At 31.9% G+C, this 6,818-nt stretch overlaps 1 long non-coding RNA gene across 1 annotated transcript; it reads right to left on the reverse strand.

The window, feature by feature from the left end:
• Window positions 1-4,863: 4,863 nt before the first annotated feature.
• Window positions 4,864-5,609, reverse strand: LOC115710456 (uncharacterized). Its single transcript, XR_004010398.2, has 2 exons — window positions 5,251-5,609; window positions 4,864-5,162 (listed from the first exon to the last, which is right to left on the reverse strand). It is a non-coding gene; the product is annotated as an uncharacterized LOC115710456 (long non-coding RNA).
• Between the last annotated feature and the right edge of the window lie 1,209 nt (window positions 5,610-6,818).

Below are 6,818 nucleotides of genomic sequence, written 5' to 3' on the forward strand. Positions count from 1 at the left end.
AAGATAGACTTGTCTATTTGAGAATTTATCACTTATTAAGGGCAAAACTGTAAATAGAGATTTTGAAGGGCATATTTATTAATTAGGAAACTTTAATTAGTTTCATTATTAATAAAATAAATGATAATATATTATTTGATAATTAATTTTAATTATTAAATAATTAGATTTGTCATTTATGTGGTTGAACAAAGGAATTGGAAGTTTTTGACAAAACAGGAAACTATCAGTGTAGGAAAAGGAAAGTTGGAAAAGTGGCAAGCCTTGTTTCCACAATCCCTAGGCCGGCCACTTAACTTCCTTTTCTCTTTGATTTTTTCAATTCCAAATGTCAATCATAGCCCTTGATGGTCTTCTATAAATAGAAGGCAAAGGCTTCAGAGTTACATACAACTGTACAACCTTTACACAACATTATTCTGAAAGAATTTTCTCTCAGAAAATTCTCTATGAGCCGCCACCCTCTCTCTCTCTCTTCCTTCACTGTTTCGAAATGTATAAGTGCTAGAGTAGTGCCCACACACATCAAGTAATACCTCAATCATAGTGAGGAAGGCTGTGTAGAATTCAGAAACAACAAAGAAGGACTATCGGGCTCAGATCTTGATTATACTCTGCTACAGAAAGGAATCAAGGGTTAGAGATCTGAGTGGGAGGAGACATATATTCCGCTGCAATCACTGTAAGATTTCTGATACTTTTATGTGTTTAATTTCCTATCGTTTTAGAAGTTCATATTTAGGTTGTTAAATCAACATACTTGTGAGTAGATCTAAGATCCTGGTAAAATAACTTCCAACAACTGGCACCAGAGCCATGGTAATTGATTTGCTTGCAAGAAATTTGGACTTAAAATGATTTGCTTGTTTTTTGGATGGTATCATGTTGCTTTGAATATCATATTGATGTTTGATTGTTGTTTGTGAATTTTGGGAAAAATGGTTACTGTTCTTATTCTCTAATTATTTTTGTTCGATAGTTTGGAAAATTCTAAGCAATTTACTTTTTTAGAGAACTCGATTTTGATTTAATTTGAATTAGTTATGAATTTTTGAAAATTGGAAAAATCTGGGTGACGAGCAACCTCATCACGCGCGCGGAATGGCTGCTTGCAGCCTTCCTGCGCCGTGATTTCTCGGCCATGCACCCAGGATACGCGCGCGGATGGCCATGCATGGCATGCCATCCGTACAGTACATCCAATTTTTCTATTTTTTCGATTTTTCATGCTATTTCATGGAATTAAATTCCGATTTTTTGTGTAGTTTTGTATGTTGAATTTTGTTTTTCAAATTTCAAATCTAATTATCAGAAATAAATTAATTTTATTTTCTAAAATTAATTTTAGATATTAGTGTAATTTGATTTTGAAAATAGGAAAAAATCAAGTTTTGCTTACCTTTTTCTTATTTCCTTTAAAATTTGATTTTTTTTTTTTTTTAAAGTCAGATATTAATTTTTTTTTTTTTGGTAACTTGACCTTAATTAAAATAAGATCAAGATAATCATGATAATTTTAAAAGAGGAAATAAGGTATTTTTGTTAACTTTTTAAATTTTGTTATTTTTTAATTAAATTAAATTGTAAAACAAGAAAAGGGTATGTATTTACCTTTTTCTATTTTATTATTTAATTTATTAAATAACATGAAATTTAAAAGGAAAGTTAGCAATTTAATTTTGAAATGAGATTTAGGTTACCCAAAACCTAATTTTTCAAAATGGTAGGTTTAATTTTAATTTTATTTTCGAAATAAATGTTTCAAATTAAATAAATCCTACATCCAACTATCCAAATCTAACCTTGTTGCAGGAGTATGTGTTTTAGATTGTTTGTAAGTTTTCTAAAACCTATTATTGCTTGATCTAAATTGCCTTGGTTAACTTGATGATAGATCCGATGATCTAATTTTAACCAAAGCTTCAATTGACGATAGATCAAGTAAATAATTTGTAACAGGTAATTTTTACAAACTTCTTTCATCTGTGTATGACCTAGCAACATGATAGGATCCATCCAAATGTGTATGCCTGTGTGAGCCTATATGTTTAATTTCTATTATAGATACATATAGGTGGTTGTTGCTAAATAAAATATCATAACTGATAGATTTTATTTAGGCTCATTTAGTAATGAGCCTATTCAATTAATAACAGTTATTCATTTTAAGGTTAAATTCCTCTCTTTTGGGCCTTGTGTGAGAGTTGGGAGCCTTAGAAGTGGGTGCGACATACTGGACCCAGCCCCCCTCACATGAACAACCCCAATTGTGAAGGCCCATTTGCCTGATTTGGATAACTGTGCTAGGTTAATTATATTAGTTTGACCTAATAAAAAATTGATTAGCAACATAATTAATTTCATTCTTCCTTGAAATTAATTTAAGAAAAACATAGTTTGAATAGTTATATTCTGGAAAGCTATATGTATTTTTCTTGTTTTTAATTAAATATGGAATTATAACCATATAAATTCTTTCTGAATCCTAATTTTATAATTTCATTAAATATTCCTATTTAAGTTGAGATTTAGTTAAATCTATCAAATCAACTTAGATTTGAATATTTTTGAATTTTCTATTATAAATTAAGTTGAGGAATTTTGGGAATTGGTTATTAAGATTCTTTAGATATTTTTTTAAGTTGATATTTTCTAAATATGGGAACTTAAAATGGAATATCTACAAAATTAAGTGGTTACTACTTAATTGGTAATATTTAATTAAGTCATTTTTTGAAGAATATTTTAAGTTGGGTATTTAGATTTTTCTAAACAACTTAAATAAGATATTTTTCAAAATTATTCCATTTTTGAAATTTAATTAAAGTTTTTACTTTAATTTGTAATATTTCATTATTGAGATATGGAATATAAATGATTAAACAAAATACATGATTAAATAATGAGCTTTAATCAAGAGAAATTCGATCTCCATTGTTGGTTTTACATAGCTATTGTTTTAGTGAGTAATCCTCCCTAATGGAGGAACGCTCATTAGCAAGTTAGCGTCGTTTAATCTCGAAAGATAAGTATTCTTATAGGTTTATTTATATGGTTCATGACCACCCTAATGGTGGCGACTATATAAGACTTACAAGAATGCGAAACAATGGTAGAAGCTCATAAGATAGAATTGCCTTGACTCTCGCCTAAACGGGACAACGCTGAATTCCAATCTTGATCGAATAAAAGGTTGCTAGAATGTTTGACATTTTAGATGAATTGACAACTCTATTCAATGGATGATGCTTTGACTCTCGCCTAAACGGGACACTGTATCAGTTCGTTGGAAACCTTGGAAAATAAACTATGTTATATATTCCTAATTTTAGTAGAAACTTGATTAGTGTTTCATGTTTACAGACACAATTTTATATATTGAATTTTTCGAGTTCAAATTGTTCAATTTCTCGTAATGGATTTCATATATGTGTTGCAAACATGGAACGAGGGCTTTATGTTTTAAGACCTGATACTCAAATCTCACTAAATACTGAACTTTTCAATGTAGCTAAACCTAGAAGCCATAAGAGAAAAGAGATTGATAATGATGATCAAACTTATCTATGACATTTACGTTTAGGTCATATAGGTTTTGATAGACTCAATAGGCTAACCAAAGACGGTCCATTGAAAAATGTCGTCTTAGGAGAACTGCAAGTCTGTGAGTCTTGCCTAGAACGGAAAATGACTAAACGTTCTTTCTCTGCAAAGGGAGAGCGTGCCAAAGAACCCCTAGGGTTAGTACATTCAGATGTTTGCGGACCGCTGAATGTAAAAGCCAGAGGAGGTTATGAGTATTTCGTCACTTTCATTGACGATTTCTCTAGATATAGTTTTCTTTACCTAATGCAAAAGAAATCTGAAACGTTTGAAAAGTTTCAGGAATTTCATGCTTTGGCTCAAAACCAATTAGGTAAAACATTAAAGATCTTGCGAACTGATAGGGGTGGAGAATATATGGATATGCAGTTCAAAGATCATTTAATTGAACTTGGAATTGAATCCCAATATACTGCCCCTAGCACTCCACAGCAGAATGGAGTTGCAGAAAGAAGAAATCGCACTCTCTTAGAAATGGTTAGGTCTATGCTGAATTATTCAACTCTGTCTACGTCCTTCTGGGAATATGCTATTCAAATGGCAAACGACATTTTAAATGTTGTTCCATCTAAAGTTGTCCCTAAGACACCCGTCAAACTATGGAATGGTCGCACACCTAGTTTGCGCCATTATAGAATTTGGGGGTGCCCTGCTCACGTCTTAAGAACACTACTAGAAAATTGGGTTTTAGTGACACACATTGAGTAACTCTAAAAGTGTATAGTGACACTTCAACGCGCGTCACTAATGTGGGTGACTGGAAAGACAATTTTTAGTGACACTTCACACGTGTCACTGAAACCTTTTGCATTCATTTTCTGTGTGTCACTATAGGCATATAGAGTCATGTTTTGTCAGACTGAAATGGTAACAGCCACACTCATGAAGTGTCACTATATCTTTTTTTTCTTTTTTTATTAATATTTTTGGAGATATAGTGACACACAAAAAGTGCCACTACATTAAATATTTTTTTTTTAAAAAAAATAATATTTAATTTGATTTAATTCAAAATTTATATTATAAATAATATTCAATTTATTTTACTTATAGTCACACTAAAAGCTTTATTTATTTATTTTTTCTTTTTAATATGTATTTTTTCTTTTTATATAATTTTGACAGATTAAATCAATTCTAATTAAAATATGTATATTAAAATTATATAAATTTTTTATTATATTCCTTTTTACCAAAAGGATTAGAAAATGTATCTGAAAAAAAAAATTGAAACCCAGTTAACGAATTAACAAAGTTCAATACTGAAACATCTAAAATACAATATTTTATAACAAAGTTCAACATATACATGCACAAAAATTACAGATCAGCTAAATATAAATCTAACACATCTAGAAAAAAAATTAAAAATATGAACAAAAAATAAATTACAAACGCGGCCACCATAGACCACGAGCCCAGACTTGTCGACATTCAAACGTCGAGACCCATGAAACTTGCCACCGTAAACCAGCAACTAGAGCCTTCGAACGATGAAAAAAACAAACCCAACCACCATAGACCACGGACGAAGTTTCAACAACTAGATCCACAAAGACCTTCAAACACAATACACCTAAAAAAATCAGAGTAGGTGGAGATATTTTAACCCCAAGAAAATATATATCGAGGGAGGCGAGAGGAGACCATGGGCATTTGGAGGCGGAGAAGTCGTCAATGGAGTAGAGGGAGACGAGAGGTTCCATGGCGGTTGGAGCTCGCCTAGGCCTTTGGTGGTTGTCGTCGTCCATGGCGGAATCATCTGAGGAAGGAGATGAAGAGCCTTGTTCCACCACAGAAGCTAATCTGCAGCGAGTGGAAGAAGAAGAAGAGAGATAGGTGAGATGGTTTAATGGGCGAATCTTGAGAGTTGTTGAGCTGTGTAAGGTTGTAGTGTTAGAGAAATGAAAGGAGGAGGGTTGGAGATGGCTGGTTTTAGAGAGAGATGAGATAAAAGAAAAATAAAAAATAATCTGAGAGAGGCGGTTGAGAAAGGAGAGAGAGGGATAAACTATTAGGGTTTTGAAATAATTACCCTAAATAATTTTTCATTTAAAAAATATAAAAAGAATAAAATATAAAAAAAAAGATCTATCTAGAAAAGATAGGGAAACAATTTCCAACGTGCCTTTCCAATTTTTAATTTTTTTTTTTTTTTATTAAAATACCTATAGTGACATGCAAAGCATGTGGGGATACATTTTTCTAGTCACTCTTGGTGTGACTCTATAAGTAAGTTTTTTTAATAAATAAAAAAATTAGAAAATTATAGGGAATACTTTTTGGTGACACTTCATATTTTTAGTGACACGCAATATGAGAGACTAATACCGAAAATTTAGAGTCTACTTATGCGCGTCACTAAAAGTTATTCTGAACTATTTAGTGACGCTCACAAAAGTGAGAGTCACTATATAGTGTCACTAAAAGGTTAAATTGTAGTAGTGGAAAGAAAGAAGGCAAACTGGAATTGCGAACTGAAGTTTGCATGTTTGTCGGAAATTCTAAAGAGACTAGGGGTGGACTATTCTATAGTCACAAGGATAACAAAGTGTTTGTTTCTACAAATGCTACTTTCCTTGAAGATAACTATATGAAAGACAACAAACCGAAAAGTGAATTGTATTAGAGGAAATGCTCATAGATACTGTTCTTTCAAATGTACCATCTTCTTCTACTCAAGAAGAGGAACATCCCACTCCCTCAGTTGTAGCAACTGAGAAAACTACTACTAAAGCTCCTGTTCTGAAGGTCACCGCTCCTCGTCGTAGTGGGAGAGTTTCTACAAAACCATCTCATTATGGCTTGGATAGTGAAATCAATATGGTCGTTGGTGACGGTATTGATGACGACCCATTGACCTATATTTTATTCAACATCAATAATGAAACAGAAGTATTTTTTCATTCATTTGTGTATGTTTTGGCTCACTTTATCAATTGCTTGTCTAATTGATTTATAAATTCATCTTAAACCCTTTTCACATACTTGATCATGTTTATTGTGCTGTCATCACATTGGAAAGTAAACATGAATATGTGAATAAAGTTTCCTAGATTTATCAGACACAGTGTTTTACTGATATGATAATCTACAACAAGAGTTTACTTGTATTTGGAGAAATACTATGTTCTTTCCAGAACATTGGTTAAAGTAAAGCTCAGGTTGGATGCATGGAGTATGCATCGGAAGAGAACGATATTGAACTTTGACTT

Source organism: Cannabis sativa, chromosome 3, assembly GCF_029168945.1.
Source record: "Cannabis sativa cultivar Pink pepper isolate KNU-18-1 chromosome 3, ASM2916894v1, whole genome shotgun sequence".
Taxonomy (NCBI): Eukaryota; Viridiplantae; Streptophyta; class Magnoliopsida; order Rosales; family Cannabaceae; genus Cannabis; species Cannabis sativa.